Below are 12,044 nucleotides of genomic sequence, written 5' to 3' on the forward strand. Positions count from 1 at the left end.
CTGAGAGACTCTTCCCATCCTGCTTATAACTTTTTTGAACTGTTACCGTCTGGCAGAAGATATAGAACAATTAAGACTCGGACCACACGTTTTCTAAATAGTTTTTATCCTAGAGCTATAATTGCAATTAATAATGAGCTTAAAGACCACCAGTAGTGAATAATTAGTTGGACTGTGTTACTTGGCCTGAGGTGTACATGTTTGTATTTTTAGTGGGGGACTTCTAGTGGTGGGGAGTGTTTGGGGAATGTTATGTGTGTGCATGTGTCTGGTCTCTGGGTGTCTGTGAATTTCGTTGTATGGTATACTGTGTATATACTTACAATGACAATAAATTTTTATTATTATTATTATTATTATTATTATTATTATTATTATTATTATTATTATTATTATTATTATTATTATTATTATTATTATTATTATTATTATTATTATTATTATTACTGAAATAGCATCCTTGAAGAGGAGCAATTGAGTCTCTTGTTCCAGGACGTTTGATGATTTAGTTAGGACTACCCTAGGTGGTGGGAGGGACAGAAACTCTATCGCGTAACCAATGGATATTATAGACAGGACCCACAAGTCGGTGGTGATGGATACCCAAGATCGAAAATGGGCTGCTAGGCGGTGGTGGAGGATAGTGGGATATGAAGAGAGCGGATCTGGGCAATAGGGGAGTCAAAGTTTCTGTCTGCTTTTCTTATCAGGTCATCGGAAGGACTGTCGAGGACGCTGTCGCTTTGTGTGCTGCCGATTTTGGTATGAGGAAGATGACTGAGGTAGGTATCTTTGTTTTTCCAGAAAGGATTTGTATTGGTGGAAAGGACACGGGCAGCGCCACTGATATCTTTGGGACCTGTAGTACGGCTGAGTGTACGAATGCGCCGTCTTTCTCATCGTTTGTAGGTTATCTAGTATTTCATCCGTCTTCTCATCGAATAGACTGATGTCATCAAAAGGTAACTCCTTGATACACATACGAGAGTCTTCAGAGATGTGTGCTGAGTAGAGCCAAACATGTCTCCGTAGGGCTACTGCAGTGGCCATATGTCTAGAAGATGCCTTGATTATGTGACACACTGTTATACATTCTTGGTGTGCTAACGCCACAGCCTATTTATGAAAAGCAAGGCCGCGAGGCTCGTATTCTCCAGGGGCTGACTGTAAGGTTTGAAGGGTCTTGTTCCAAAGGAATATATGGTAGGCTCCCATCGCTGCTAGATAATTGGCAACATGGAGAGTGAATGATGCCAGAGAGTAAATTCTGCGTCCAATAATGCCAATTTTTCTACCTTCCTTGTTATTGGGAGTAGTGTTAGAACGAGTGTGTGACCTAGTTTGTGTTGTGTCCACAATCAGAATTGGGAGGTTGATGTTTGGAGAAAAATTCAGTATTTCGGTCATGGGTCTTATATAAGTTCTTGACTCTTCGAGAGATTTGAGGTACCGAGGATGGTTTGGACCATGATTGCTTAATCAATTTAAAAAGGGACAGAATGAACCCCAGCAAGAGTGGAAGAGTTGGATCCTCATTGATATCCTCATAAACCTTGTCTGATTCTGAGTGGATGGGTTGTTGCACGTCCAGATCCCTGGCCTTTGCAATGTGCAGAACTAATTGAGAGTATGAAGAGAAATCCTCCGATGGAGATGGAGGGTTGGTATCAGCCATGTCTGAATCAGGTGTTGGGAGATTGGGAGGTAAGTCTTGGAGTGCCATTGAATCTGAAGATTCAGTATCAGAAAACTGTATACGTCACGGTGAGGATCCCTGTTGATACGAAGAGGCAGATGTATCTGGAAGAACCTCTGGTGAATGGCGTTTCAACGCTACAGTACCGTGCTTTAACGGGGATTGAGTAGATTGATTTGATTTGTGAGGCTTGGTGTTATTTGTGGGTCCTGATGAAGGCCCAGTATAAGTCGTAGTAACTTGTAGAGAGGATGATCGAGTATGGGAGAGTGTGGCCGATTCAGCAGGCGGTATGGACACCTTAGTTGAAAATGTCTGTGCCGAGGCTGTCTGAGTCAAGGTAGACTGACCATGGCATCGTTTATGAGCTTTATGTATTTTCGGTACCGGGGAAGGTGGAGGATGGAGGATATCATCGTCCGATGGAGAATCTGAAGAGTCAGACAGGTAATAGTATGTGTACCGAAGTCGCTTGGGCTCGGTGTAATGCCCGGTACCGGGCTCCCAATAGCGGTATGAGCAATGTCGATACTGTTTGGGTGGAGGTTCGTAATAGACCAGCGACTTGTAGACAGTACAGTGGTGCCTCACAAGACAAATGCCTCTCGAGACGAAAAACTCGCAAGATGAATGGTTTTGGCGATGGGGTTGATGTCTCGCAAGACCAATGTTCCTATGGCTGTGCTTCGCAAGATGAATGTTTTCTGGTGGTTACTTTTCTTTTTTTCTTTTCTTTTCTTTTTTCTTTTTTTGGTTTAAATCTCAACCGTTAATACCCAGGATGCATTGTGCCAGGAGGTTTAAAAAGCCTCCCCAATGCAGCCTGGGTTCACTTTTCCACGTGCAGTTCCAGGATTGACTTTGAGAGGAGCAACTGTGGCCTGTGTTGTGGACACATCCTGTCTTTGGAGAAATTGAAGGTTTTTGAAATGTTTTTGCCAGCAAAAGGTAGGATGTGCATTTGTTCTCCTGTGTTGGTGGGGCTGTTATGCCATTTTTTGTAAGTTGCAGAGGAAAGGTAGGGGGCTTAGCTTGTGCTGGGGGGTGCTATGCCACTTGTTTGTCCAGGGCAGTTTTGGCCAGGTGTGGGCAAATCTGTGCGAAGATGTGTGTGAAGCAGATGTGAAGCACTGCCTTTTGTTTTGTGAACGTAGCAGCTGTGCTGACATGGTTCCCAAGAAGGCTGCTTCTGCAGAGGCTGGGAAGATGATAAAGGAGAAGAAGGAGATGAAGAAGGAGATCATCAGGAAGCACGACGGAGGCATGCAAGTGATAGACCTCTCCAGGGAGTACCGGAGGAATCCATCCACCATTGATACCATCCTTAAGATGAGGGAGAAGATCCTTGCAACAGATGTAGCCAAGGGAGTCACCAGGATCGTGAAGAACCGGCCAGCTGTTCTGGAGGAGGTGGAGAAGCTGCTGCTCATCTGGATGGAAGAGAAGTAGCGTTCAGGGGACAGTGACTGAGGCTGTCATTTGCGAGAAGGCCAAGGCCTTGTACACAGACCTCATGCAGCAACAGCCAGGAACCTCAGCTGAGCCAGAAGATTTCAAGGCAAGTAGAGGCTGATTTGAACGCTTCAAAACCAGATCTGGAATCCACAGCGTGGTCAGACACAGAGAGGCTGCCAGTTCCATGTTCCTGTGGCTGAGGACTTTGCCACAGAGTTTCTGGAGGTAATGACAACACAGGGCTACCTTCCACAGCAGGTCTTCAACTGCGACGAGACTGGGCTGTTTTGGAAGAGGATGCCCAAAAGGACCTTCCTCACTCAAGAGGAGAGCAAGCTGCCTGGCCACAAGCCCATGAAGGACCGTCTCACCCTCCTCTTCTGTGCCAATGCCAGCGGGGACCTGAAGATAAAGCCCTTGCTGGTGTACCACTCGGAGAACCCATGGTCCTTCAAGAAGCACAAGGTCAACAAAGGCCAGCTGGGCATGTTGTGGCGATCCAATGCTAGGGCTTGGGTCACACGCATCCTGTTTGAGGACTGAGTCAATGTGGCTTTTGGCCCTGCTGTCAAGCAGTACCTGCTGGACAACGACCTGCCGCTGAAGGCCCTACTCCTGATGGATAATGCTCCTGCTCACCCTCCAGGCCTTGAAGAAGACTTGTTAGAGGAGTTCAAGTTCATTAAAATCATGTTCCTGCCGTCTAACACCATCCCAGTACTCCAGCCAATGGATCAGCAGCTGATTGCCAATTTCAAGAAACATTTACACCAAGGAGCTTTTCAGGCGCTGCTTCGAGGTGATTAATTGCACCAACCTCATCCTGCGTGAATGCTGAAGGGACCACTTTGACATTGTCAGCTGCTTGAAGTTGGTCACCATAGCCTGGGACGGGATCAGCTGGAGAAATCTTAATTCTGCTTGGCGCAACCTGTGGCCGGACTGTGTGGCAACAAGTGATTCTGATGCTTCTGCACCTGCACCAGAGTCAACAGTGATGGAGGACATTGTTGCCTTGGCGATGACCATGAGCCTCGAGGTCACAGAGGAGGACATCTGTGAACTGGTGGAGGGCCATGACTGGGAGCTGTCCACCCAGGAGCTGGTCGAGCTGCAGGCAGAGGCTATGGAGGAGCAGGTCTCTTTGGAAGAGGAAGAAGAGCCAGGTGAGGAACAGCTGTCCACCACTAAACTGAAGGAGCTCTTAGAACAGTGGCAAAACGTGCAGACTCAAGCACAGCGGTACCACCCAGAGAAGGCTCTGGCACGTGACCTTTCTAACACATAAAAAGATCATGTCCCCTTTCAGAGGGATGCTGAAAAGGCGGCAGAAGCAGCTGACCATGGAGAGGTTCCTCACGAAGAGGCCAAGACAGGAAGAGGAACCTGCTGCTTCTACCAGCGGTGCCCACTTGCCTTCTTCCTCCTCCTCGTCCTCCTAGAAGCCTTGAGGTCAAGCCTTAAAACCTTCTCCCAGTTGACCATCGTTCGGGCCATCGCCAGAGAGACCCTCTGCAGCTCTGGGAACGTAAAAGACTGCTGCTGTGATGTGGAGACAGTTCTGTCTGCCTCCAGTTTCCTGACTTAAAACACTGGTCCTGGTGGTTTAGAGATTCAGCCTCACTTGTTCACTTTAAAATGTGAAATGTAAAAAGTTTCTGTACTGTTGGTTTCTGTATGTTTACATGCCTTGAAAATGCACTTTCTGAAGAGTTTTGCTCAATCCAAGCACTGTTAAGTGACTGTTTCTGTTCAGTTTCAGTGAAGGCAGCTGTTCCTGCCTCATGTTTGCTGATTTTTAAATGTTTTTCTATGATGTTTAAAAAGTTAAATTTTTTTATTGAAATTTTTGAAATCATCTGCACAATATGTATGACTTTAAAGAGCACTTAATAACTCCTTTGTAAACCAAATTTGACTTTGTTCTGACTTTTTTTGCCCATAGGAACACATTAATTAGATTTCAATGCATTCCTATGGGAAAACGCGTTTCGCAAGATGAATTTTTTGCAAGATGGCATTAACCACATAACGAATTAAATTCGTCTTGCGAGGCACCACTGTAACTCTCTTAGACTGATGGTGTCGAGCTTGAGAATGATAGCGACAGTCCTGAATGAGTCGGAGGCTGTACGTGACCGGTATCGGAACAGCCAATGTCTTGTACATGGTGGAGCTTCGCCTTCCTTTTACGTGAGAGCAACGGGTCAGGAAGGATAGATGCTGATACTGAGTCAGACTCACATACAAACACTGAACAACCCAAAGATTTGGGGCTTGAACAGGCCGAATGCTGTAAAATGGTTACCTTGGCCGAGGTATCCACCCATGAAGGTGATTGGGCCAGTAGAGAGGGTGGTTGGCCGGATGGAAGTGGAATGGAGTCATGGTCAGAATCTAGTCGTATGGTGAGTTGATCTTGCAGTGCAGGCTGTGGAACTGGAGACTAAGACTCAATGGAAAATTTCTTTGATTTTTGTTTGTTTGTTTGTTTGTAAGTGACCAGTTTCGGATCAGCTTTCGGTGTCGGGGTGGATTGGGATGTGAACCCCGAGGACTTCGATTTTTGTAATTTTGATTTAGTTTTGGTGGATATTGGTAACGGAGAGTTAATGGTAGAAAGTGTCGGGGATGGTTGTGAGATTTGCGTCTCGTCCATAGTAGCTGATGCACAGAGGGATCACTCCCACAAAAAAGACTTAAGTTGCTGCTGACGAAGCTTGATGGCTTGTTTAGTGAAATGCACCTCTTAAAACAGTCCTGCGGGGGCCATAAAGGGCAGGAAAGGGGGAAAGGGGTGGGGGGGGACGGTAGGGATCAAGTCTCTTACAAATGTGATGTATTAAAGTCTATTCTTTTATAGAATCAATTTGTTTTGTCATTTATTTCTCTAGAGAAAAGAACCAAGAAGTGTGAACAGAGAGCTTGTCAAGAGATGAAACCTCAGCAGCGGTAAAAAGGAACTGAGTCAATCGCCAGGACAGGCGGACCACGTGTTGGGGGGGTGGTCCTGGTGAACACATGTTTGAGCTCTAGAATATTCCGGAGATCTCTGCACAGGCATAGAGACCACGAAGAATGACCATGAACAAAAAAAGCAAAAAAAGCAAAAAAACAACCCCCCCCCAAAAAAAAACGAAAAACAAACAAACACAAAAAGGATTGGTTCATTTCACAATCCAGTTCGGGCATCCCCTTTTGCTGAAATAAAACTGAAACACTGAACTTTTTTACCCCTTGGCATTTTGTTTCCGCAAATGGGGATGCCCGACCACCCCCCTCCTACTGCTATTCTCTCTGTCTAACTGCTCTGCCACCATTGTTGCGGGTGCCAGCTGCTGCTGCCAAGCGTGCACCCACAGCGGAAGCGGCAGGAGCAGGCATTCCCCCCTGTGGCAGGAACCGGAAAAACAAACCATGAACCATGCGTTTTCCAGTTTGTGGCCATCTCTAGTCTGAGGAAGTGGACTTTTCCATAAAAGCTCACATTAAAACATAGAAGTTAGTCTGTAAGGTACTACAGTGTTCTTCTTTTTATTTTATTTTCCTTCCAAAAGTGCCTGCCTCTAAATTTCTTTGGGTGCAAACAGCCCCCATTCTTGAGAAACTCATGGCAACCCCAATCAAGAGAAATGGAGTTCTCTGCCCCCATAACCTTTGGTGACAGATTGTTTTAAAATTTAATTTTTAAAGAAATCAGTCCAAGATGTTCGAAGTTTCCTTTTTTACTTCTTCCTCTACCAAGCAGAAATTTAGCTTTTTGCTTTCTAACCTACTGTGAAGAGTAAAAGGTTGTGAAGACGTCAGAAGGCAGAGGTTGAGTCAGCAGCCCAGGGAAAGAGGGAGATAGATGGGCAAATAAGAGGAGGAGGAAGGCAGTAAAGGCCAGATAAACATTTCAAGACTATGTTCCAGACTGCCTCGGAGGGGTGCAGTAAAAAGCCTTTCGCAGACACAAAAAGGCCAGGATTATTCATCACTTCTCCAAGATGATAGCCTTGAATTACCATCCAAGGGGCATTTCAGAAAGGGAGAACAGTGATTTTCCTGTCCTGACAGGGTGACTCTGGCCAGCAAATTACAGGACCTGCTCCCTTACAAGTTTTCCTCCCTGTCAAAGGAGTACATTCTAGCAACCCTCTTGGATCTTCAAATTAAACACTGGGAAATGAATAGGGGCTAGGCAATACCAGCTAACGTTGCATTACTTGCACCAGCAGGTGGTGACAAAGGTCAGGCTAACACTCGGGGGGGGGTTCACACAGAGCATGAAGGAACTAACAATGTTCATAGCACCCCAAACAGCAGCACCAGCGGTTTGTATTCTAAAGCCCAAGTCCCTCATCCGTGGAAGAACAGGGCAAGCTTTCTGGGACACTGTCTTGAGGAGCATGGCGAGGTCCTGTCTTCTAAAGACACCACCCCAAAGGATGGGCATGGCAGAGGTAGAGGCCCTGCAAGCCAAAAGAGACTGATCCCATGTCTTACTCGGCTGAGAAGGAATCTGTCTGGGGAGGTCTGGCCGAAGTGGCAAAGGGACTGATATCTTGCCCAATATTGCTTCCTGTCCCTTTCATTACCCTACTTGCACCTGCACTTTCGTTTTATAAGGCAATTTCTCCAAATTTTGTGCATTCCTCACATTTACTATTTCTTTTTACCCAATTCTTTGCCCACTGCTCTAACCAAATAAGATTAAAAGCAAGATATATCCATTCCACTTTTGTTTGCTCTTTATTCCCTTTTTTCTACCCAGTCTTTTAATTTAATAACTTGCTTCTTTCTTAATAAATTTTCAGTCCATTTTTTCAAGTTACTTGAAAATTTCTCTAACTCTGCGACCAGATAAAGTGGAGAAATTAATGGAATAAATATTTTTCTATACAGTGGTGCCTCGGATGACAATGATAATCCGTTCCATAGAAATCGCTGTTTAGCGAAATCATCATGCAAAAACCGTTTCCCCATTGGAATGCATTGAAACCCGTTTACTGCGTTCCAATGGGGAAAATACATTGTCGTCCTCCGAAGATCGCTCATAGGGAAGCCATTTTGCAAGCGCCGATCAGCTGTAAAAATGGCTGTCCTGTGAAGTATGGGTCCCAAAAACACAGGGAAGCCATTTTGCGAAGCCACCGATCAGCTGTAAAAATTGTAGTCTTGCGAACAAACGGTCCATGAAGCACAGACCAAATCAACGTCCAGTGAAAATCCTCCATTGGAATCACTGTTTTGCGAATCGCTATAGTGATTGCAAAACCTCATCGTCATGCGGATTCGTCATTTTACGAGGTACCACTGTACTTATTTCAAATTAAAAGCATACTGTGTTTTTGAATAAGAGACTTTCAATTTTTTTACTGTGTTGTAAAAAATTATATTGTATAAACAGAATGTTTTGGAGGTTCAGTTATAATTTTTCTGCTTCTGTACTAAGATATATCGTGTGTCTTATTTGGTTGGCTATATGATATAAGTTTAAATTAGGAAATCCCAACTCTCCTACATTTTTAGATTTGTATAACATCTCTTCTTATTAATCCTTGACTTTTTATCTGCATTATAAAATTTATTAACCTTATTTTGCCAGTCTTTTAACTCCTCTTCAATGGTCTGTATTGATAACATCATGAATAAAAAACTTTTCTTGGATAAAATTTACATGCCATTATTCTATCAAACCATGGAAGTCTAACTTTCCTAAAATCACCTAACTTATTTTTTTATTTCGCGCTTCAGGTTTTTTTTTTAAATTCCCCTCTTTCAATCTTTTTTAATTCATTGGAATATTTATACCTACTTAACAGACATTTGAATAATAATATATTAATAATTCTTTTCTAATTATTTCTATTTCATCTTTATTAAGCATTAGCATCTCTTGATTATGCCAATTTATTTATAACCCTGTTATTCCTCCAAATTATTTTAAATATGTTATGCTAACCATAACCTTTAACAGGGTTTCCATTGTTAATAAAGTGTCATCAGCAAATAAACTAATTTAAACTATCTTTAGTGCCAATACCACAAATTAATTTATTTTGTTTAATAACATTTGCTAACAATTCTACAATTAAAGCAAACAATCCCAGGGAAAGGGGACATCCTTGTCTAGTACCATGGCCTAGGGATATTTGTCCTGTTATCCTATCATTTATTAATACTGCTGCAGTATTCTCTGAATATAATTGATCTATGATTCCCTTAAATCGTTCCTCAGTGCCTAATATCTTAATTATCATTTTTCATGTTGACCATTCTACTCAATAAAAATGCTTTTAAAATGTCTAATAAAATTATACCCACCTTCACCTTTTGTTTGTCACTACATTTATTTACATTTAGCACTTTTAGTCAAATGAGCCATTTGTCGTCCTATCACAAAACTGCTTTGCTCTTCTTTAATATGTTTAATAATAAAATTATTATTTATCTCAGTTTATTATGATTTGTCTTTCTCTTAATCCATAACCATATTAAAATCCCTTTCCATTATTACAAGCCCCTTCCTTATCTCTTCCAAAATTGTTTCAAGGCTTCCTTTAAAAGCTAGTTTGATTTACAGAGTAAACATTAAAGTATATTCTTCTATTATTCCTTGTAACATTACATTCTGCTTTATTATCTTTTTTAAATTTTATTCACTTTAAAAATCAAATTTCTTAGAAATTATGGTTGAAACCCCTCTGAAATGTGAACTCCCATAAGCTTTTTCATAAATACCAAACCAGCACAATTTAAGTAGTTTTATACCTTCTTCTGTTTGATGAGTTTCTTGTAAAGGTATTATAAATGCTTTATCCTTATTTTAAAATATTTCCATTCCTTTCCTCTTTATAACATTCCTGAAGCCCTTTACATTTAAAGTTATTCCTAATCTTTTAGCTATATTACTCTACCACCGTTTCTCCTTTCTGGTCTCATATTGTGAAAACCCCCACCAAAGACTCATAACATCACAAACAAGAATTTTGGGATCACTGTCTTAATCCATTCCAATACCACATCTCTGAGATTTATTCCATTGTGAACACCACCTTCTGGAAATCCAGTTTCACACATCACCCCCGGCCCTGGGGGTCACTAAATATAACCTTCCAGCACGGGCTTTAATATTTTATTGTCTTTGAACTCAAAGTACTGTACACTGGTTTGATGGCAATATTCTGAACATCAAGTTATTTTAACTTTTACAGATTCAGCACATCTGCAAAATGTGAAGAGCAGCTCTAATTGAAACCAATATTTGCTCCACATTAACAAAAACTGAAAATGCATTAATAGTAAATTACTGCCAACACAGAAGGAATTTTTTCATACAAAATTTATTTCCACACTTTTATAGAAACATCCACAGGTAATTTTTAGCCAAGACTTACATTAGATGTTAGTAATAGTCAATATATAAAATGAATATATATCAGTGACATGACTTGAGATGATAGTTTTATTTCAATTCAGCCCTAATTTAACACTGCCCATATATTTATGCTTTTTGAGAAGGCACTGGAATCACAGCTGACAATTCTGATTGGTTCTTTTTTTTTAAAAAAATATACAGTACTGTTTCAAAGTTCTATCTTTTCATGTGACTAATCTCAGTCACAGAGATGTGATTTTAAACGTTAAGATGCTCTTCACGACACATACTACTACTACAGGGCCCCTGTGTCAGCCCCATTTAAATGAACCAGGGAGCAGAAAACCAAAACTGTTTGGTGGACTACAGTATCAGGCACCAGAATGTAACTGAGTTTTAACAAAAGATAATTTACATATTTCATAAACATTTTTTTAAAAAATTAACAATTTCTATAAAATTTGATATGAGACTTATTTGAAAAATAAGGGAAAGTTAAATTAACAACCAGAAAACAAACCTTAGAAAAGATAGCCATCTTCCTCCCACAACGCTATGATTTTTTGTAATGTATCTACAGAGCAATAATGAGCAAGCTAAAGCAGCTTTGGGGCCAGTTTTGTACCCCCAGCCTACCTCCATGGGCCACAAGAAGCCTTTTGAGTCATAAAAAAACCAACCTAAAAAGAAGTGCCCATATAGGTACTTCCAATGTTGATGTTCTTGGGGAGAAGAGGCATTAAGGGATGACTCTCCTCTTCCCCAGGCCCCTGTGTAGATACTGCTGCTCCTGAATGCCTCCAGGAGCAGAAATGGACCATTCTGGTTTTTAAAAAAGCTTTCCTCAGGTGAACTAAAATGTGCCTGAGCACTATATAGGGCCCACTGACCAGACTTTGGCCATCCTTAGTATGGAGAACAGGCATACTACATCTGGTTGGTAATGGTAAATGTATATTGGTTTGCATAATTTCCATCACTTCTTTCAGATATCCACACAGTAAAAGTTTTGTTTATATTTTATATACAGTATATATTATGGCATGTTTATAACCCTTATTTAATCAGTACCAATAATTTTTTAGACATAGCTTAAAAACTGCAGATATGTTTGTCACAAAACATAAAATAGCACAAACATATGCGACTGTTAAAACTTGGTACAGTGGTGCCTCGCTTAACGAGTGCACCGTTTAACGAAAAATCCGTATAGCGATCCCTTTTTGGGGATTGCTATACGGATCAGCCCCAATCGCAGCACTCGCTTTGCGATGATTGGGGCTCCAGCGGCCATTTTGGAGCCGCCGAACAGCTGATCGGCGGCTCCAAAATGGCCGCCGGACGCGAAAACATCGCTGGAGGGGTAAGTTTGCACACTTATTGGAACGCATTAAACTAAGTTTAATGCGTTCCAATAGGTTTTCCTTACCCGCACAGCGATGTTTTCGTATAGCGAAGGTTAATCCGGAACGGATTAACCTCGCTATACGGGGCACCACTGTATTTCGGACATTTACTCAGTAGTCTAAA

The 12,044-nt window shown here is 41.9% G+C and overlaps 1 long non-coding RNA gene across 1 annotated transcript; it reads left to right on the forward strand.

Annotated features, from left to right (window-relative positions):
• Positions 1-450: 450 nt before the first annotated feature.
• LOC144589492 (uncharacterized) lies at positions 451-10,695 on the forward strand. The gene is made up of 2 exons (XR_013545639.1): positions 451-782; positions 6,046-10,695. It is a non-coding gene; the product is annotated as an uncharacterized LOC144589492 (long non-coding RNA).
• Positions 10,696-12,044: the final 1,349 nt, after the last annotated feature.

The sequence above is a fragment of the Pogona vitticeps genome, chromosome 1 (genome assembly GCF_051106095.1).
Source record: "Pogona vitticeps strain Pit_001003342236 chromosome 1, PviZW2.1, whole genome shotgun sequence".
NCBI lineage: Eukaryota > Metazoa > Chordata > Lepidosauria > Squamata > Agamidae > Pogona > Pogona vitticeps.